General features: G+C 41.0%; 1 protein-coding gene across 11 annotated transcripts in view; it reads left to right on the top strand.

Moving 5' to 3' along the window:
- The first annotated feature begins 18,487 nt into the window (after positions 1-18,487).
- Positions 18,488-23,470, top strand: part of LOC132894981 (uncharacterized) — a 39,218-nt gene continuing 34,235 nt past the window's right edge. For 4 of the 11 annotated variants that reach the window (XM_060935134.1, XM_060935149.1, XM_060935157.1 and 1 more), the window contains exons 1-2: positions 18,496-18,653; positions 21,572-21,680. The gene's annotated coding sequence lies outside the window, so the exon portion shown is untranslated. Of the gene's footprint in view, positions 18,654-21,571; positions 21,785-23,470 lie in introns of all 11 variants that reach the window. The other 7 variants (XR_009655702.1, XM_060935208.1, XM_060935142.1 and 4 more) reach the window with 5 other exon arrangements.

Raw genomic sequence — 23,470 nt, forward strand, 5'->3', positions numbered from 1 at the left:
GCATTTGATTCAGTTGAACATGTAAACAGACATTTTGGATTCAGTAATAAGTTTCTTGACATGATCATTATGTTACATACTGATATTAACAGCTGTGTTTCCCTACCAGAAGGCACATGTCCGAGATTCAAAGTAGAAAGAGGTATAAGACAGGGATGCAGCATCTCACCTTTTATTCATTGCAGTAACAGAATTATTAGCTATAATTGTTAGAAATTCAAAAATTGAAGGATTAGACATAAATAACCACAAATTAATCATAAGTCAGTTCGCTGATACAACAGACTTCCTAAAAAATAAAGAAATACCACTGGCCTTAGAAACAATAGAGCTTTTCTCTCAAGCCTCGGGTCTGCGTTTGAATCTGGACAAATGCAAACATGAGTATACATGACTGCTCTGAGACTTCACTATATAATTTACCAGTCAAAAAAGAAATTAGATACCTAGGTATTTGGATCACAATGCTCAGATACAAGTGGGGAAAAGAATATCCAAAATAACGTTGATAAATGTCAAAAAATACAAAGTAAATGGTTGCAAAGAGATTTAACATTGTGTAACCAGTGGCAGATACAATAAATTTCCGACTACGCCACTTGGGGACACTACCCCAAGACTAAAACACTGACCCAAGGACTTCACAGATTCGTATGTGCAAAAATACTCTAGAATCATAAAAGACAAACAGAAAAATGCCAATACAAAATATCTTTATTTATTCACAGAGTAATTATAAAATGGAGACACAAGGCAAACACAAACTGGAAAACTATAAATAATTAACCATGAATTCATTAAAATCAAACACCGAATGGCAATTAATTAAAAAGGGGGACGTCCCTTACCTCCCTTACCTCCCTCACACTCACCTTACTATAAACCAGGAAGCTATTAGGCAGACTAAACAGGAAACCACCAGTGCACACCACACCGAAATTCACCACAACCTGCACTGCAAAAAAAAAAAGAGAAAAAACCATATTTAAAAAAAAAAAGACAATAACACTACAATAAAGAAAATCAAATACACAGAAAAGAAAAAGGAAAATTTACGTCTGCACTCTATAAGCCTAATCACTCCACACGGGAGCCAGGTGGAGGAGAGCTAGAGGAAGGGGAAAGATAGTCCCACATTACACTACTGGAGTAACTGGATTGCTTGCTAAAAAAAAAAAAAAAAGAACATACAATACAAAATAGGCTTACCCAGATAAAAACAAACAATGCATAACGAAACAAAAGAAAACAAACTAACGTACATTCAAGCAGCACAATATAAAACACTATGCAACAGACACATAGAACTAAAGCAAACAAAAACACAAACTCAAGACAACACAAAGCAACAATTACACACACATTCACACAAGTTTCAGCTCCACAGTAGCACAGGTCTCTCACACCAAACTGGGAACTGTGACGAACAAGAAGCAACAAAGGGCCACAGCAAACAAACAACAACAGCAATCACTCACTCCAGGCAAAACGGCAGTGGTTATAGAGTGCTTCGAGGTCAGCGCGCACCCGGCGGCGGCCATATTGGAAGTCAAAGCGTGCTGTGTCAGTGCATTGTTGTTGTTCAGTGAAGCAAAAAGGGGTGACAATGCCGAATACGTGCGTCATTGTTGGCTGTAGTAACCGAGGGGAAAAGGGTGGCAAAAGCTTCCACAGACTCCCCAAAGTCGTGACTAACCAGGGAATTGCAGCACAGGAGAAAAGCGAGCGGAGGAGACGACAGTGGCTGGCTGCCATCAACCGATCAAATTTAGGACAACTTGACTGTATCCGGATTTGTTCTGATCACTTTGTGACAGGTAGGTTAATATTGTCTTGAATTTCATAGTTACTAAAAGTTATTTTAATTTCATAGTTAAAGGTAGTATCCAGTATGCCAGCTGTAGTGTGACCGTCGTTCTTTCCCTCAGTCTCGTGGCCGCTTCAACATAAAACAACAGGGAAGCAACATGGGAGCAACATTCCCCAAGTCCAGCAATGCAGTTGCAATGTGCACACAAAATAGCTTGTCTCTTGTCAACTATTATCCAGGGGTGTAGACTAGGCTGGGATAGACTCTGCGAGTGTAACACTTTCCCTCTGATCACTTTTGTCTCTCCGTCTTCAGCAGTCAACACCGACACATCGCGGACCCAACCGGACACAAATCTATCGTATGCTTCCATGCTCTTGTAGTTCTGGAAATCCTTAGTTCACAAAATGGACTTGGGTGAAACACTAGATAGTTCACAAGATCGATGTATGTCAAATGCGGCAACAAGCTGGGGTCAGCTTTCCATTCCTTCTCACTAACAGTGTATGGATCTACATTCCCAATGAAACGTATCTTCTCAGCATAACGCTCCCGTGCCTGCTTATCCAAACTTTCACAGTAGTGCTCCATCACTTCTGATGTCTAAATTCTTAAAAAATCCAAGCTTCTAAGCCCTCTAACGCGGAAACGAATCGGTGAATGTGTACTCTATGATGTGTACTCTATGAGCGCTCTGGAGCGAGTGACTTCCAAGATGGCCGTGCACGCGCAGTGTTACTATTTTTAGCATCATCTCGGAGCCCTCTATTGGGGTTAGACCTCTGGTTGAAGCTGGTCATACTGCTTGCTAATTAAATATTGGATGCACCGCATTTCACAGTCTCTTGCATGACTACGCACAACGTTTCCGAGTTTGCAACGCCCAAGTCTGTTGTAACCGCATAAAGTGCATGAAGTCCACCACGGCAACCGTAGCGGAGCAGCGCAGCTCACAACAAGCTTAAGCGGACAGCATGAAGACAGCCAACTATTCGTAGCTCCACCGGCTACAGCCCTGGAAATGCCATAAGTCCGGTGCTTAAATAGGACCGGGAGAACACTTCACCACTCACCATGGTTCCGCCCCCATCCGCGGTCTCCCGGTTACATTTGGAAGGACAATATTAACTAAAATTGAATCTATATCTAGGCTAATTTATCCAGCATACTCTCTAGAGATTCCTCCCAAGATCATTAAAGAAATTAATAGAATGAACTTTAATTTCATTTGGCGAAACAAACATCACTACATCAAAAAGGGGGACTTGCTAAAAAATTATGAGGAGGGGGGCATAAAGGCAGTTGATTTTAAAATCATGAATGGAACCTTAAATTAAATGGCTCCAATCCTTTTTAAAAAATGGTGAAAAGATATGATTCTCATTACCTACACTTGTATTTAGTAAAGTCGGAGGTATCAAGTTTCTATTAACATGCGATTTCGAAATACCTAAATTGCCTATTAAACTCTCCACCCTTCATCAACAGGTATTGTTACAGTGGAAGTTGATCTTTAAACATAACTTCAGCCCTCATAATGTTCCATTGTGGAATAATAGAGTTATATTAAGTAGGAGGAAATCTATATTTATGGAAGAATGGATGGAAAAACAGATATGGTCTATTGTACATATTATGGATGGAAATGGCAATATACTTGAATTAAGTGAATTTAATATTAAATATGATATGGATTGCTCCATCGAGACTCAAGTGACCCAGAACATTCCAATAGCCCTTAATTAATAAAAAAATATATTAAAACATACCGACACCGAGATTACGCAATATTAAGATTGATGTGGACCTGGTGAGCAAAAAGTGCAACAATAAGTTTGAGAAAATATTTAGTTAACACTATTTCCAGGTATAACAAGGAGCACAGTCTTCAAAATGATGACAAATCTAAAATGTCAACTATCAGAACAAATTTCTTAATTTCCAATCCCCCCAATAAAGAAATACATTTTAAAACAATTCGTGATATCCCTCCAATGAATTTATGAAAAAAAGATTTCAATTAGAAGTAGAAAATTGCTACATTTGTACCACAAACATAGAAAACGACAGAACACCTGCTTTATGCTTGTGAGGTAGTTCTGAACTTATGGAAATCCCTTCACAATTGGATATCTTCCAAATCCATAAGTATAGATTTCTTTTCCTTCCAAAATATTCAGATGGGTGTGATTCTGAAAAATAAGAACATTTGAGTTTCTAGTGAATAATCTTATTATAGTTACAAAATAGTACATACACAAATGTCGATTTAGAAAGTGTTCTCCATTATGGTCTGTACTTAAACAGGAATTCTCTATTTCACGAATGTCTCAAGAAAATTAACAATGCCCAGGCTAAGAACTTATGCTCACTTACAGTGGTGTGAAGAAGTGTTTGCCCCCTTCCTGATTTCTTATTTTTTTGCATGTTTGTCACACTTAAATGTTTCAGATCAAACAAATTTAAATATTAGACAAAGATAGCACAAGTAAACACAAAATGCAGTTTTTAAAATGAAGGTTTTTATTATTAAGGGGGAAAAAAATCCAAACCTACATGACCCTGTGCGAAAAAGTGATTGCCCCCTAAACCTAATAACTGGTTGGGCCACCCTTAGCAGCAATAACTGCAATCAAGCATTTGCGATAACTGGCAAGGAGTCTTTTACAGCGCTGTGGAGGAATTTTGGCCTACTCATCTTTTGCAGAATTGTTGTAATTCAGCCACATTGGAGGGTTTTCGAGCATGAACTGCCTTTTTAAGGCCATGCCACAGCATCTCAATCAGATTCAGGTTAGGACTTTGACTAGGCCACTCCAAAGTCTTCATTTTGTTTTTCTTAAGCCATTCAGAGGTGGACTTGCTGGTGTGTTTTGGATCATTGTCCTGCTGCAGAACCTAAGTGCACTTCAGCTTGAGGTTACGAACAGATGGCCAGACGTTCTCCTACAGGATTTTTTGGTAGACAGCAGAATTCATGGTTCCATTTACCACAGCAAGCCTTCCAGGTTCTGAAGCAGCAAAACAGCCCCAGACCATCACACTACCACCATATTTTACTGTTGGTATGATGTTCCTTTTCTGAAATGCTGTTACTTTTACGCCAGATGTAATGGGACATACACCTTCCAAAAAGTTCAACTTTTGTCTCGTCAGTCCACAGAGTATTTTCCCAAAAGTCTTGGGGATCATCAAGATGTTTTCTGGCAAAACTGAGACGAACCTTTATGTTCTTTTTGCTCAGCAGTGGTTTTCATCTTGGAACTCTGCCATGCAGGCCATTTTTGCCCAGTCTCTTTCTTATGGTGGAGTCATGAACATGGACCTTAACTGAGGCAAGTGAAGTCTGCAGTTCTTTGGATGTTGTTGTGGGGTCTTTTGTGACCTCTTGGAAGAGTTGTCGCTGCACTCTTGGGGTAATTTTGGTCGGCCAGCCACTCCTGGGAAGGTTCACCACTGTTCCATGTTGCCACCATTTGTGGATAATGGCTCTCACTGTGGTTCGCTGGAGTCCCAAAGCTTCAGAAATGGCTTTATAACCTTTTCCAGACTGATAGATCTCAATTACTTTGTTTCTCATTTGTTCCTGAGTTTCTTTGGATCGCAGCATAATATTTAGCTTTTGAGGATCTTTTAGTCTACTTCACTTTGTCAGGCAGGTCCTATTTACAGTAAGTGATTTCTTGATTGAGAACAGGTGTGTGGTCTTAGTGTGACATCAGCAAGCCAGGAAGGAAGTAGTGTAGGATGATCATATTGATTATGTTACTTTTACAATGGAATGCAAGGAGTTTGTTAGCAAATGGGTAAGATTTTAAACAGTTGTATAGATAACAGGAGTGCGAAATCCGATGTAATGTGTATTCAAGAAACTTGGTTAATACCTAGATTTGATTTTGTTTTAGCTAATTATATTGTCATTAGACGAGACAGAGAGCAAGGAAGTGGTGGGGGCTGTGCTACCTTAGTAAGGCAGGGTGTGCCTCATAGGGTGTTGGGTACAGATAAGGAACAAGAATATGTGGTAGTGGAAGTATGGGCTGATAAAAAGAAAATAGTAGTAATAAATTATTATAACCCTTGTAAACTGTTAGAATTAAATGAACTAGAGGAAATAGAAGGACAGGATAGAGATAATGTTATATGGTGTGGAGATTTTAATGTTCATAATACAATGTGGGGAGGGGAAAAGACAGACAATAATGGACAGGTGATTGAGGAGATAATGAATGATAGGAATTTAGTTTGTGTGAATGATGGTAGAGGGACTAGGATTGATATAAGAACTGGTAAAGAATCAGTACTAGACCCCACGTTTTTGTCTAGTAAATTGGCGCCAAAGTGTGAGTAGAAAGTGTATGGAGAAAGCACTATTGGAAGTGACCATTACCCAATTATATGTAAACTGGATGTTGATGTAAGGTTGAGCACAGAAGATAGTCATGGAAGGTGGATTTTCAAAAAGGCAGACTGGGAGAGATTTATGGAAATAAGTGATTTGTATATTAGTTCAGTCCAAGAAACAGATGATGTTGATGAAATTGAGTTGCGACAGAGTATTAATATGGCTGCAATGGCTACAATACCAAAAAGTTCAGGAAAACTAGTAAGAAAAGCAGTCCCATGGTGGAATGTTAAATGTGAAGAGGGTGTTAGAGAAAGGAATAGAGCCTTTAGAAGGTTAAAAAGAACTTATAACTTTCAACATATGATTGATTATAAGCAATAGTAAGAAGGATGATAAGACAAAGGAAGAGATCATACTGGAGGGATTATTGTAGTTCAGTTGGAAATACTACTAATATTAATGACGTATGGGGAATGATTAAAAAGATGGAAGGTAATAGAAAAGAGTGGAATTACCCAATCCTTTCAGATGGAAATCAGTTGGCCATATCAAACCTAGAGAAAGCAGAAATGATGGTAAACACACTGAGTAAGGTGCATAGTTCTGGTAATCTATCAGAAGAAGAAAGAAGAGGTAGGGAAGAAACAAGGAGCATTTATGCAGAGGTTATTCAAAAGAAGGGAAAATTAGAGGATAAATATGATGCTCCATTCACACTGAGAGAATTAAGAAATGCATTGGATAGGTGTAAGAATTCAGCCCCTGGTAAAGATGAAATTTGTTATAGCATGTTAAGACATTTAAGTGATAAAGGAATTCAAAAGGTCTTAAATGTATTTAATAAAGTTTGGGAGGAAGGAAAGATTCCTACAGGGTGGAAGGAGGCAGTCATTGTTCCAATAAGAAAACCAGGAAAAGATGCTCGTAACCCAGCAAATTAGGCCAAGTTTACATTAGACCGTATCTGTCTCGTTTTCTTCGCGGATGCACTGTCCGTTTACATTAAAATGCCTGGAAACGCTGGGAAACGGGAATCCGCCAGCGTCCACGTATTCAATCTAGATCGTGTCTGGTCCGGTGCTATATAAACATTGAGAATACGCGGATACGCTGTGCTGAGCTCTAGCTGGCGTCGTCATTGGACAACGTCACTGTGACATCCACCTTCCTGATTCGCTGGCGTTGGTCATGTGACGCGACTGCTGAAAAACGGCGCGGACTTCCGCCTTGTATCACCTTTCATTAAAGAGTATAAAAGTATGAAAATACTGCAAATACTGATGCAAATACTGCCCATTGTGTAGTTATGATTGTCTTTAGGCTTGCCATCCTTCCACTTGCAAGTGGTAAGTGATATGTGCTGGGATCACACACACAGCGGCTCAGTCCCGAATCACTGCTTGTGCACTTCACTCGCGCGCTCTGTGAGCTGCGCAGGGCCGGAGTGCGCACCCTCCAGAGGGCACTCGCTGTTCAGGGCGGAGTGATTTGGAGCGCAGGATGCCTGCGGAGCCGAGCGTATCCGTGTATTGGTGTTGCTGTGTGCACGCGAATCGTGTATTGGTGTTGCTGTGTGCACACTAATCGTTTTAAAAACGTTAATCTGATGATCCGCTGATACGGTCTAATGTAAACCCCACCTTATAGGCCAATAGCTTTAACTTCCCATTTAGGTAGATTAATAGAAAGGTTGGTTAATGGAAGGTTAATGCACTTTATTGAAGAAAGGGGGTTGATGGCTAGCTATCAGAGTGGTTTTAGAAAGGGGAGAAGTACTAATGATTCAATCATACAGTGGTGCTTGAAAGTTTGTGAACCCTTTAGAATTTTCTATATTTCTGCATAAATGTGACCTAAAACATCATCAGATTTTCACACAAGTCCTAAAAGTAGATAAAGGGAACCCAGTTAAACAAATGAAACAAAAATATTATACTTGGTCATTTATTTACTGAGGAAAATGATCCAATATTACATATCTGTGAGTGGCAAAAGTATGAGAACCTTTGCTTTCAGTATCTGGTGTGACCCCTTTGTGCAGCAATAACTGCAACTAAATGTTTCCGGTAACTGTTGATCAGTCCTGCACACCAGCTTGGAGGAATTTTAGCCCATTCCTCTGTACAGAACAGCTTCAACTCTGGGATGTTGGTGGGTTTCCTCACATGAACTGCTCGCTTCAGGTCCTTCCACAACATTTTGATTGGATTAAGGTCAGGACATTGACTTGGCCATTCCAAAACATTAACTTTATTCTTCTTTAACCATTCTTTGGTAGAATGACTTGTGTGCTTAGGGTCGTTGTCTTGCTGCATGACCCACCTTCTCTTGAGATTCAGTTCATGGACAGATGTCCTGACATTTTCCTTTAGAATTCACTGGTATAATTCAGAATTCATTGTTCCATCAATGATGGCAAGCCAGCCTGGCCCAGATGCAGCAAAACAGGCTCAAACCATGATACTACCACCACCATGTTTCACAGATGGGATAAGGTTCTTATGCTGGAATGCAGTGTTTTCCTTTCTCCAAACATAACGCTTCTCATTTAAACCAAAAATTTCTATTTTGGTCTCATCCATCCACAAAACATTTTTCCAATAGCCTTCTGGCTTGTCCATGTGATCTTTAGCAAACTGCAGACGAGCAGCAATGTTCTTTTTGGAGAGCAGTGGCTTTCTCCTTGCAACCCTGCCATGCACACCATTGTTGTTCAGTGGTCTCCTGATGGTGGACTCATGAACATTAACATTAGCCAATGTGAGAGAGGCCTTCAGTTGCTTAGAAGTTACCCTGGGGTCCTTTGTGACCTCGCCAACTATTACACGCCTTGCTCTTGGAGTGATCTTTGTTGGTCAACTACTCCTGGTGAGGGTAACAATGGTCTTGAATTTCCTCCATTTGTACACAATCTGTCTGACTGTGGATTGGTGGAGTCCAAACTCTTTAGAGATGGTTTCGTAACCTTTTCCAGCCTGATCAGCATCAACAACGCTTTTTCTGAGGTCCTCAGAAATCTCTTTTGCTCGTGCCATGATACACTTCCACAAACATGTGTTGTGAAGATCAGACTTTGATAGATCCCTGTTCTTTAAATAAAACAGGGTGCCCACTCACACCTGATTGTCATCCCATTGATTGAAAACACCTGACTCTAATTTCACCTTCAAATTAACTGCTAATCCTAGAGGTTCACATACTTTTGTCACTCACAGATATGTAATATTGGATCATTTTCCTCAATAAATAAATGACCAAGTATAACATTTTGGTCTCATTTGTTTAACTGGGTTCTCTTCATCTACTTTTAAGACTTGTGTGAAAATCTGATGATGTTTTAGGTCATATTTATGCAGAAATATAGAAAATTCTAAAGGGTTCACAAACTTTCAAGCACCTCTGTATGTCTTGAGGATGAAATAAGAAAAGCACAAGTAAAGAAAGAGACTGTTGTGGCAGTATTTTTAGATGTGGAAAAAGCATATGATATGCTATGGGTAGAGGGTCTTTTAATCAAAATGCATATGCTAGGGATTGGGGGAAATTTGTTTAACTGGGTAATGGACTTTTTAAGTAATAGAAGTATTCAGGTGAAAATAGGGAAAGAAATATCTAGAAGGTGTGTGGTTGAAAATGGGATTCCACAAGGCAGTGTTATTAATCCATTACTTTTCAATATAATGATTAATGACATTTTTCGAATGTTCAGCCAGGGATTGAAAAGTTGCTATTTGCAGACGATGGCAGCATATGGAAAAGGGGGGAAGAATGTGAAGTACACCCTGAAGAAGGTGCAGGAAGCTCTAACCCTGGTGGAGGATTGGGGAAGGAAATGGGGTTTTAGACTATCTATTGAAAAGACTAAGGTGATGTTCTTTACTAGGAAGAAAATAGATGAAAGTTTAAAACTGGAACTGTATGGTAGGACTTTGGAAAGGGTTAAAGGTTTAAAATTTCTTGGTGTATTTTTTGACACAAGACTTACATGGAGAGATCATGTATAAAAAGCAATAGACAAATGTAAAAGGGTTATGAATTTAATGAGATGCCTTGCTGGCACAGAATGGGGAGCAGATGTAGCTTCTTTGAAGCAAATTTATATATATAGGCCTATCTAATTAGAGCAAGAATTGAATATGGATGTTTGGTTTATGGATCTGCAGCCAAATCAGTTTTAGCCGGGTTAAATATAGTTCAAGCTAAGGCACTGAGAATATGTACAGGAGCCGTGCGATCTTCCCCAGTATGTTCCTTACAGGTAGAAACAGGAGAAATGCCACTCCGTTTGCGGAGAAAGCAGCTTCAGGCTAACTATTGGGTTAATCTGATGGGTCAAAGCAAGGCTGGATTAACTATATGGGCCTGCGGCACAGTGCCCAGGGGCACTAACCACTCACAGCCAGTGGGGGGGCACCACATGACAGAAACTTTAAAAATATTTTTCGTGAATGTTTGTACACTTAAAATGGTTATACACTTGACATTGTTAAATAGTCATATATAATTCATTATGAACAATAATTTCATAAGAACAACAACAATCATAATTCTGAGCAAGAGTGGCCTATGTGACCATTAACCCCCCTTTCCTCAACCTGTCAGTTGAGCCAGTCCAACTACGGTGAAATGTATCAATTTTTTAAAAACCGCGGTAGAAATGAAAAATGGACAGACATCAATTGAGTGGTTGTGCGAAGAGAAAATTAAAAAAAGAGAAAGACTCCAGGCGTGTAGCTGCAATTAAAAATGTTCCAGTGTTAGATCTTTTTTTTATAAAAACATCGACAACTGCTGTCACTACCAGCGCTGAAGCCGAAGCTAGTGAAATCAACGATGCTAGTGAGGGAGAGGGCCCTGCTAGCACTAGCCGGGGAGATGCAACCACAGCCAGTGTTAGCCGAGGGGTCGGCGACGACGAGGATCCCCTTGAGGAAGATGGGAGCAAGGGAGACCCCGGGGAGGAGGATATGTGCGAAGCCACTTTAAGCCAGGTAGAGATCAGTTCACACCATGGTGACGAGAAGGAAGACGAGGGTGTTATGGATGTCAACCCAGCGCAGCCGACGCCAGTAGAACACTTCTCTATTTCAACTGATCTTGCGCTATGGGGAGAACATGTCTAGGTTCATACAGAACAGATACTCTTTGAATTGATACACATACACTTGTGTTCAAAATAATAGCAGTCCAACACAACTAACCAGATCAATCACTGTTTTTGGTGGAAATTATATTACTACATGGCAAATAATTTACCAGTAGGTGTAGTAGAGTCATAGAAAACCAACAGACCCAACATTCATGATATGCATGCTCCTGAGTCTGTGTAATCGAATAATTAAGTGAAAGGGACGTGTTCAAAATAATAGCAGTGTGGAGTTTAATTAGTGAGGTCATTCATTCTGTGAAAAAACAGATGTCAGTCAGGTGGCCCTAATTTAAGGATGAAGCCAGCACATGTTGTACATCCATTTCTCTCTGAAAACCTGAGAAACATGGGTCGTTCCAGACATTGTTCAGAAGTGCTTTGATTAAAACGTTGACTGGAGAGGTAAGACGTATACTGTAAAGAAGTGCAGAAAATGATGGGCTGCTCAGCTAAAATGATCTCCAGTGCTTTAAAATGGACAGCAAAGCCAGAGAGACGTGGAAGAAAACAGAAGACTACCATTCGAATGGATCAAAGAATAGCCAGAATGGCAAAGACTCAGCCAATGATCAGCTCCAGGGTGATCAAAGACGGTCTGAAGTTACCTGTGAGTACTGTGACAATTAGAAGATGCCTGTGTGAAGCTAATCTATCGGCAAGAAGCTCCCGCAAAGTTCCACTGTTAAAAAAAAGACGTGCTGAAGAGGATACAATTTGCCAAAGAACACATCGACTGGCCTAAAGAGAAATGGAAAAACATTTTGTGGACTGATGAAAGTAAAATTGTTCTTTTTGGGTCCAAGAGCCGCAGACAGTTTTTCAGACGACCCCCAAACACTGAATTCAAGCCACAGTACACTCTGAAGACAGTGAAGCATGGTGGTGCAAACATCATGATATGGGGATGTTTCTCTTACTGTGGTGTTGGGCCCATTTATCGCATACCAGGGATCATGGATCAGTTTGCATATATCAAAATACTTGAGGAGGTCATGTTGCCTTATGCTGAAGAGGAAATGCCCTTGAAATGGGTGTTTCAACAAGACAACGACCCCAAACACACCAGTAAGTGAGCAGCATCAGGGTTCAAGACCAACAAAATGAAAGTTATGGAGTGGCCAGCCCAATCCCCAGACCTTAATCCGATAGAAAACTTGTGGGGTGACATCAAAAATGCTGTTTCTGAGGCAAAACCAAGAAATGCAGAGGAATTGTGGAATGTTGTCAAATCATCCTGGGCTGGAATACTTGTTCACAGGTGCCAGAAGTTCTCAGAAACCGTGGTTATACAACTAAATATTAGTTTAGTGATTCACAGGAATACTAAATCCTTAACATTTTTTCAGTTTATACAGTAAATATTTGGAGTTTGTAATGAAAAATGCAGACACTGCTATTTTTTTGAACAGCCCAATGTTCATTTTTCTTCATTTTCTGTAAAGTAATTAAAATATTGATACATTTTTCTTCATGTTTTGATATAGAATATAACGTGCAGTGTTCCCAATGCATGGAAATAAAAACTATTATAAGGATTTTGAGCTTTACTCACGTTTTTAAACACACTGCTATTATTTTGAACACAACTGTATGTACATTGTACATCTGAATATGCCATACTGGATGTTATTTGAATTTATATTTCAAATTGAGACATTTGAATATGTTGCCTAGATCGATGCTATTTTAATTGATACACATTTTGAATTGACACATTTGAATAGGCTGTATTGTATATAGATGGATGCTGTTTAAATTGCTGATGCTGTTTGAATTGATACACATTTTGAATTGAGACATTTTAATATGGATAGAATAGAGTATGGATGCTTTGAAGGTTTTTATTGAGACATACAAATATATGCTGCTCATTTTTGAATAAGACATTTCAATATGCCTACATGCATATCGTTGGTTGTTTTCAGTGAATTTGATGGGATGATGTAGCCTACTTAATACATTTTCAATGAGGAAGAATGACCTTGTTTATGTGTACTATTGTTTATGTAGTATATGCTACTATTTTTGACAGCAAAGGGCAAGGTTTGTGAGTGTGTGCAGGAGGTTACTGAACGTGTGCGCGCAGGGTGGTGGTGGTGGTGGGGCACATGAGGTATAGTGCCCAGGGGCACCGCATTGGCTTAATACGGCACTGGGTCAAAGGTGTGATCACCCAGTTAAAAGTATAATTCAGACAAGCTGGGAGAGAGAGGTGGCGAGACGTCCAAGTTTTGGATGGATAGGAGAGACAGTGGCACAGGAAATGGCTATTCTTGACAAGAACTTTTGTCCAGGAGTAATGTGGCCATCAGTTCCTCTATGGCAATTGGAGTTCCCAAAGACTGAATTGCTTGGGATTAAGTCAGATAATCCTGAGGCAGATTTGGTGCATGAATTTCAATGTCATGTAAGAGAAAGGTATCAGGAATACATATTAATTTTTACTGACGGTTCAAAGGATCAAGAAACGGGTGCTACAGGAGCAGCTTTTGTTGTTCAGAGGTTGAATATCCAAGCTGTTAAGAGAACCTCAAACTTTCTAAGTGTATTCACAGTGGAATTATATGCAATCCTGATGGCAGTACAATGGGCTGAACAGATTCAGGTGGTGTTTACATTAGACCGTATCAGCGGATCATCAGATTAACGTTTTTAAAACGATTCGCGTGCACACAGCAACGCCAATACACGATTCGCGTGCACACAGCAACGCCAATACATGGATACGCTTGGCTCCGCAGGCATCCTGCAGGCATCCTGCGCTCCAAATCACTCCACCCTGAACAGTGAGTGCCCTCTGGAGGGTGCGCACTCCGGCCCTGCACAGCTCACAGAGCGCGCGAGTGAAGCGCACGAGCAGTGATTCGGGACAAATAGCAGGAAGTGAAAGTCCGCGTCGTTTTTCAGCAGTCGCGTCACATGACCAACGTGGCATGACCAACGCCAGCGAATCAGGAAGGTGGATGTCACAGTGACGTTGTCCAATGACGACGTCAGCACGTGACATGACCAACGCCAGCGAATCAGGAAGGTGGATGTCACAGTGACGTTGTCCAATGACAACGTCAGCACGTGGCATGACCAACGCCAGCGAATCAGGAAGGTGGATGTCACAGTGACGTTGTCCAATGATGACGTCAGCTAGAGCTCAGCACAGCGTATCCTCGTTTCTCAATGTTTACACAGCACCGGATCAGATACGTAATGGATTGAATACGTGGGCCCTGGCGGATTCAAGTTGTTCCGCCTGTGGAGTCGTTTCCTGGTGTTTTAATGTGAACAGACAGTGCATCCGCGACGAAAATGAGACGGATACGGTCTAATGTAAACACCACCTCAGAACCATAAAGTATTGATATGTAGTGACTCTGTGTCAGCAATCAATAGTATTGGGAAAGGGTCATCAAAGAGCCGACAAGACCTTCTGGCAATTAGAGATGTGAAAAGGAGAGGGGTAGAAATATCATTTGTATGGGTCCCAGCACATGTAAGTATAGCATCAAATGAAAAGGTTAAGTTGGCGAAGGAAGCTGCTCAAAAGGTAACCAAAGATGTCAACATAAATCTGTCCAAGCATAGTTAATTGAGGTATTTCACCTGACGTCACAGGGTCACGTGACGCCCCGGTGTCCGCCATTTTGAAGGTCAAGCTAGCTAATGTCAACAACATAGTAGCTAGTATGATACTGTAGCAATGTTTACGTTCAGTCATTTGGATGACTGTTAAAACCTTTCAGTCTCAAGTTTTTCCTTTACTGTATTTACTAGTTTACTGTAATTATGACCCGGCAGCTATTTACACCGGATCCAGTGTAAATAGCTGCCGGAGTGCGCTCCGGCTTGCTCCCCCTCAAATTAAGCAGCGCGCTCCGGCTTGCTCCCGGAGTGCTCCGGCCGAGGTTCCGGAGCGCGCTCCGGCTTGCTCCCCCTCAAATTAAGCAGCGCGCTCCGGCTTGCTCCGGATCCGGTGTAAATAGCTGCCGGATCATAATTACAGTAAACTAGTAAATACAGTAAAGGAAAAACTTGAGACTGAAAGGTTTTAACAGTCATCCAAATGACTGAACGTAAACATTGCTACAGTAACATACTAGCTACTATGTTGTTGACATTAGCTAGTGCTAACAGCTAGCTGCTAGTACACTGCTACAACACAGACACCGACCCTAATAATACAGTTCTTGGTCATTGCCTGGTAACAGCAAATTTATAACGGGCCATGTCTCAACAGACTAAGAAGTTATTTCAATGACATTTAATAACATTTTGTTTATCCTGAGGACCGAAAGTAAATGAAAATGTGAACAAACCTTAGCTGTAATAAGATGGCGACCACCGGCTCCAGGGACGACCCGCTGATGTAGGCATGTTACCCAGCCTGACACAAAATATTTGTAGGCATCCAAACTCTTATACGCTTTCAGATCAATACCTGTGTATGGCGATGGGTTTTTAACGACATAGGTATACAGATCATGTGGGCCGAAGTCAAGTAAAGACGAGGGCTTCGTGTACTTCCATACGTCAGTGAACAATCCTGGTGGAAGCAGGTAAACGTCGTTCTCTAAGCCTGCTAACCTCAATTTTTGCAAATACCTCTCCCTCTGCTCGCCCTGTAAATGCCCTACGTCGCTGGATAGTGAAGGTGTTTTCTGCATCTCGCTCCATTTTCTTTTATGTTTTTCGTTTGTCGCCTTCCTCGCATTCAAACTGATTCGAGCCGTGACATCCAAAATGGCAGCCTAACGATGCATCACATGACTTGGTCACGTGGGTGAAAAACCTCAATAGAAAAGACTATGCATGCGATGTATTTTTACAGTTTATTGAGAATATTCTAAGAATTTTGGTTTAAAATCAACGTTTTCAAACCGCAACATGCTCCTGCTTTGATTCCGTGTTTGTTTACATTTCGCAACAAGAGTAAAGTAGCACGAAGCTCACTGAAAATATTATGAGCACAAATTGAATAACGCTATATGTACTTTAAAAGCTACTGGGATAATAAAAGGTCCCAAAACATTGAGTATCAATATTTTATCTTTTGAAATCGAAGTAAAAAAAATAAAAATCTCAGACGTTTTTTACAATTTTAGGATTGTTTAACTTGTACTCAGTTTCGAACAGTTGAAGCTCACCTCTACGAGATGCCAAATTTTCCCTATTTCTCAGATCGCTTGATTTGAAAGATTCTGGCTTTTATTACTATTCTTCTTAAAGAAATAACAACCAGGAAATCTGGGGCAAAGATTTATTTATTTTTGATAAGCCTTCAGTGTTTGGTTTTGATTGCCGTATCGTAAAACGATGATGGTTAGAAAATAGGTAAACTGACGGCGTTTGTTTTTTTTTTACAATAATTAAGACTTATTTTAAATGATTTTCACTCATCATATACATAGTTTTAAATGTTTTGTTTTTAAGTTTTCTTTCGCTTCTATACAGTTCAACCTCAAATATGAAACAATAGGACGATCCTTTGAAGTTTGCCGAGTTTCCTAACCATTTCCCTCTATTAACTATGGTCCAAGGCAAAGGGTAAAAAAATTATTGTGTGGCAGGAAACAATTTTAAAATGGCAACAGCTTTGGGAGCAAGAAAACAAAGGGAGGCATCTATTCTCAATTGTCGGTAGGGTAACTGATTCAGTTAATGACTGTAAAAGGGGGGGGGGGGGGAGAGAGAGCTAGATGTAAGGAAGAGGTGATTATTTCTAGATTGAGGATTGGTCACCCATTTCTGAACAGCACTTTATTTATTTCGGGAAAGCATCAAAATGGCCTGTGTGCTTGCCAAGAGTGCGAGACAGTGCATCATGTTTTGATTTCTTGTAGAAATTATGACCGCCAAAGGCAAGATTTAATTAGACAGCTGCGGGAGATTGGCTTGGAAAAAGTATCTCTGAAAGGTATTTTAGAAATAGGGTCAAGCAGGAGGGGAAGACGATGTTTTTTCAAGTTCTGAACGGACACTGGTGTATATAGCAGGATATAATGCACTACGGTGGTAGTCCTGTAGATGGCAGCAATGCAACTTTTTGGATGCCGGCTGCCGTAAAAGTCCTTCCCACGCCTTACAGTACCTGGTATTCCTAGGCAGTCTCCCACTCAAGTACTAACCAGGCCTGTATGGTGGCGCATCGGGCGGCGCCGATCTCCGTTTCCATAGCCCTCGGCCTCTCGCCTATTACATAGCTAGGGTTACAGTGGGGGGCTAGTCCTCTGGTAACCACGAGAGTTTAACTCCCCATGCACATCTGTATTGCAGCGTGCCTTGCCAGATGGCAGTAGGCACCATTTTTATGATGGTCTTTGGTATGACCCGACCGAGAACTCCCGATCTCCTGATCGAGAGGCGGACACGCTACCACTAGGCCGTGGTGGCTGCCGTAAAATCTCGGAGTAATCAGGCTAGAGCAGGGCTTTTCAAATTGTGGGGCGCGCAACGTGAGGAAAAATAAACCAGAATAAGTTACTATTGGGCGGCACGGTGGTGTAGTGGTTAGCGCTATCGCCTCACAGCAAGAAGGTCCTGGGATCGGGCCCCGGGGCCGGCGAGGGCCCTTCTGTGTGGAGTTTGCATGTTCTCCCCGTGTCCGCGTGGCTTTCCTCCGGATCCAAAGACATGCAGGTTAGGTTAACTGGTGACTCTAAATTGACCGTAGGTGTGAGTGTGAATGGTTGTCTGTGTCTATGTGTCGGCCCTGTGATGACCTGGTGACTTGTCCAGGGTGTACCCCGCCTTTCGCCTGTAGTCAGCTGGGATAGGCTCCAGCTTGCCTGCGACCCTGTAGAACAGGATAAAGCAGCTAGAGATAATGAGATGAAACACTTTTTCACATCAGTTGTGATAACCCCTTGTTATATTTGTTTTCTTTTATCTTACATATTTAATCCACTCATTAGAGGAGGTGGGATTTTGGTTTCTGATAGATTTATTCAAAGTATTGTAGAGAGTTTGTCGTTTAAAAAAATAAAATAAAATAAAAACCATGAAAAAAAGGTAATTGCCAGTCATACACACACAAAATGTGTCGACGTATTCTTCCCGACACACCCGTTATCGGTCACACGGATCTTCTCACACTTTCTTCCGGTTCCCGAGTGTAGCTTCACTTGAGGAGATAAAATTTTTTTTTTTGAAAGATCTGAATCATGCAGTACATGGCTCCTGCAGCACATTTTTCACGCGCTTTCTGTGCCGGACGCTGGAAGGGTGTGGTCTAAACTTTGCCCAGACCTACCAGTATCGTTTCCTCTTTTCTGAAGAGAACTGGAGGTAGTTAGTTTGGAATTCTACCTTCAGCGATACTTTTCTTTTGAATCACCCAACACACTGAAAAATAAGTAAGTACGCTTATTATAAATACTATGATAATTAAATCTGTTCCGTTTTTATGTTCGACACCAAACAAAATAATGAACATTTAGTTTATATTAGGGAGCGAGCCCACACAAACAACTATTTTCGCCTGAACTAATTATTTTATATAAAACGGATGTTTTTTTTATATCCGTTTATGATGTTTGCTATCAAATGAAACTCAGATCTGAAAATCTTGTGAAAATGTTACTTTTCTCTCCAAGTTGTTGGAAACCGACAGCTGGAGATAAAACAAACTCACTTCTTCTACTGATTCATTCTCACTCCTTTTATTATTACCTTTGATGGTGTGGTTTTCTCATATATTTTGTGCACAAGTTATTTACAACAAGCCACTGATTAAATGTAAATCGACTGCTTGCGTTACAAGCAGGCTATCATCTTTTGACAGCCTGCTTGTAACACAGGTTAGACAGGATGTACTCTGTAGTGAATCCACCCTGCAGTGCTACACCTACCAGACCTGAATTACAGCTACTAATCACAGACAAGATGGTGTTGTTTTAAAGATAAAAGCAACACTCCGACAACTAAAAAAAAAAAAATCTTGAAGTTTCTTGTTCAGTGTAGTCAAGTAATAAAGAAACTGGAAAATAATTTACAGCTGGGAAAATGGTCTACTAAATGTTTTCAATTAATAATCGAAACATACTGTTTCTAAGTTATTATGAATGCTTACTGGTGAAGCTGCAATGAAGATTTCTGAACCAGTGAAGCTCCGAATCCAAATGAGTCGAATAAAGATTCATGACTCAAAGCTTTGTTTAACACAGTGCACGCTAGCGGCCCCTAATGGTAAGAAAAATTAATAGCAGAGGCCAATATATATGTTTTGTTACTGTTAAAGGAATAAAAAAATGCAAAGTAAATACATGCATGGATTGGTAGCTTGTAATATTAAGAGCCCGTAAGAAAAGTTTCAGGCATGTTTGACCATTTATAAGAAAGTTGTGAGCGTTTTTGTATCACTGCTGTAATGCCACCAGGAGGCTGCCATGTTGTCTGTTGGAAGGGCGATGCATGACGTCATTTGGGCGCAAGGCTGAGTGTATAGAGAGCGTGCACGTGACGTCACGTGATATTTGTTTATCTGCCATCTTGGACAGCATGGCCGCGCATAGAACCAGTGTTGCCAGATACTGCTGACGTTTTCTGGCCCCAAATATGTTCAAAACCCGCCAAAATGCACTAAAATCCCCCAACTAGGCGGGAAACCACCCAATCTGGCAACACTGCATAGAACTTAGACGAACCCGTTCTGATTATCAAGTGTGTGGGAGTAGATCTTTCGAGAATGGTTATATCTTGTTCAGCATTTGGTTGTGCCAAAAGGAGGGCCTGTCATTTTATAGATTCCCCGCAGACGAGGAGAGACACTGTTTTTAGTCACTGCACACTTTATTGGACCATTGGGGTCTTTTCAAAATGTTAGTTAGAACTTGCTGTATAATTGTAGTATACTGCACCACCTATCACCAAGTTGTGATCACATGGACGTGTAATATTAATGTTCTTAATAAAATATGTATACAAATGCATAACTTGTTTATAAAGTTCTTCCTATCAGATTGTGTAAAGTACTGAAAAAGAATATGTATGTTATTTTAGGCACATAGAGGTGCAAGAAAATATTTTTTTAATTTGTTTGAATATAGAAGCTGGACATATCTGTGACCCCTATACATTTATATCTGATATTGAATAATAATTCTGCACAGATAAAGATAGCGGTGATTTGTGATTTTTTTTTTTTCACACAAAAACATACATATTTACAACCCTGTCATTATCTGGAACTGAGTTTAGATTTCGAACATTCTTACGATAAAACGTCCTGCATGTTCTCTTTATGATAAACGTCTTAATGCCACTTACCCGTGAGGTTATCAAGTAGACATTCTTCTTCGGAACCTTCCAGAGGTATAGTTGGGATACCCATCCCGCAACAAAATATTTATAAGCTTCCAAGCTCTTGTAAGCTTTGAGGGCTTTGCCAGTGTAACACGATTCATGATTAACAAGAAAATTGTAAATGTCGTGGTAGGCCAGATCGGGCAAATCGCCGGCACCGCAGCTCCGAATTTCCCTGAACAAGGATTGCGGCAAGTTGTACGGATCTGCAATCCCCAACCTGGAACACTTTTCCACATAACGCTGCCTCACGTCACCTTCAAGATGCTGAACAAACTTAGACAAGTTATCGCGCGATGTAGATGGGGTATTTTCCAAATTTTCTTGGGGATTACTCCCTGGATCCATTACGCTCGCGCAAGGTAAACAATCCTGAAGTTGTCCAATATGGCGGAGTATACACGGACGGGTCACGTGACTGCACATCCTCTATACTTCAGTACTGAAGAGGCAACGCGAAAGCCCTACTAAAGTGACATCATGTTTTTGTTTGCTTGTTTTTTATTCACTATACATCTGAAATAGTGTATTAATGAGCTACAACCGTGACTTATGGACAAACCTGAACTCTTTACCTGTAAAACACTGCTGAAACTGTTATACTGGGCGGCACGGTGGTGTAGTGGTTAGCATGGTCGCCTCACAGCAAGAAGGTTCCAGGTTTGAACCCAGCAGCCGGCGGGGGCCTTTCTGTGTGGAGTTTGCATGTTCTCCGTGTCTGCATGGGTTTCCTCCGGGTGCTCCGGTTTCCCCCACAGTCCAAAGACATGCTGTTAGGTTGACGTGGGGCACCCTTGGGCTGAGGTGCCCTTGAGCAAGGTACTTAACCCCTGACTGCTCCCAGGGCGGTGTGTGTGGCTGCCCACTGCTCTGGTCACTGCTTCAGATGGATTAAATGCAGAGGCTGAATTTCACTGTGCTTGAAGTGTGCATGTGACAAATAAAGGTTTCTTCTTTCTTCTTCTATTAGCATGCTCTGGACTCCTTCATGAAAAACTTTCTCATCAAGACGTCCCCAGGCTAGCCTACCGTAATTACCGTAGTAGGCAGTCCAACCCCCACGGCAATGCAGAAAGAGGGTAAACAAACACTGCTTTACTATACAGGATTCATGTGAACATTACAGGAGGATGCACTTGTACAGAAAAAGGCAGAAATATTGCCAGAAACACCTGAGCTGCTGGTATGGTATGGATTTATTTGGTAAAATTTGTACATGTAAAAGATACAGTATAAAGAGCACCGAGGATAACACAAAGTATAAAATACACTTATTTCCAATGTGGTCCTCTTGATGACAACAGGAAACAATAAAATATAAGAGACAATAATAAATTGACAAAATTGTATAAACAATGATAGTCATAAACCAAAAATAAAATGCGAATTGTAATTATCAGAGTACATCTAGATTAGGGCGGCACGGTGGTGTAGTGGTTAGCGCTGTTGCCTCACAGCAAGAAGGTCCTGGGTTCGAGCCCCGGGGCCGGCGAGGGCCTTTCTGTGTGGAGTTTGCATGTTCTCCCCGTGTCCACGTGGGTTTCCTCCGGGTGCTCCGGTTTCCCCCACAGTCCAAAGACATGCAGGTTAGGTTAACTGGTGACTCTAAATTGACCGTAGGTGTGAATGTGAGTGTGAATGGTTGTCTGTGTCTGTGTGTCAGCCCTGTGATGACCTGGCGACTTGTCCAGGGTGTACCCCGCCTTTCGCCCGTAGTCAGCTGGGATAGGCTCCAGCTTGCCTGCGACCCTGTAGAAGGATAAAGCGGCTAGAGATAATGAGATGAGATGAGACAACTAGATTACGGAAATGGCACCAAAATGATTAAAAATTAGTTATATGCACATCATAAAACTGGGTTTGGAATTTACTCCATAAAAACTGTTTCACCTGTTTCTTAAAATTATCACGTGTTTGACTAGACTGCAGTGATCGAGGCTGGCTATTCCACAAACAAGTTCCTGTATACCTAAAAGAACTCCGAATGGTTTCCGTAAAGTGTGACGTCACTTGCAATACACAGCCACATTTGACAAAATGGACCATAGCGCCAGTGACATTTCTTCACTTGAGTATTTCAGACAATGACACGAATAGCGATGATGATGATCATGAAAAACAAGCATTACCATATCAATTAGTTACACACAAGTGAACAATATTTATAGAGTTGTTTTAGTCATTACCGAGGTTTTTCTGACATTGAATCAAACCAGGACACCCAACAAACATCAAGCTGCTTAGCTGCATCAGCAATTACGTTGATGCACAAAGGAACTCGAAATAACATCACGCTTAATAAAAAAGTTAGGGAAGCCATTAAAAAGTGTTTTCTTACCCTTTGAACTTCTCTTTTGCGGACTACTGACCGCGTTGTTTCGTTTGTCTTGTCCGCTTTTGGCCAAAAATTGTGGGAACCGCATCTGGATTCAGTGCTGGCTTGGACAGTATTCCTAATGCCGGTGCATCCGAGTTGTTTGAGTGAAACAATTTTCTTAAAAATGTTATTGTTACCCCCTATGCGCCAAAGTACAGCCATCTACCGGGGTTTATCTAATAGTGAACGGTACAATAATTACAAACGCTAACCTAAATCAGCACGTTCCAGTTGTAGCTATAGTCATATAGTAACTATAATCTCATCTCATCTCATTATCTCTAGCCGCTTTATCCTTCTACAGGGTCGCAGGCAAGCTGGAGCCTATCCCAGCTGACTACGGGCGAAAGGCGGGGTACACCCTGGACAAGTCGCCAGGTCATTACAGGGCAGTAACTATAATCATTCTTGTAATAATAAAAGCAAGTGGCACTGTTTTTAATTGTAGGTATTGTATTTAACTGTATGGATGTTCCATAAGCCAAAATAAAA

Source organism: Neoarius graeffei, chromosome 1 (assembly GCF_027579695.1).
Source record: "Neoarius graeffei isolate fNeoGra1 chromosome 1, fNeoGra1.pri, whole genome shotgun sequence".
Lineage (NCBI taxonomy): Eukaryota > Metazoa > Chordata > Actinopteri > Siluriformes > Ariidae > Neoarius > Neoarius graeffei.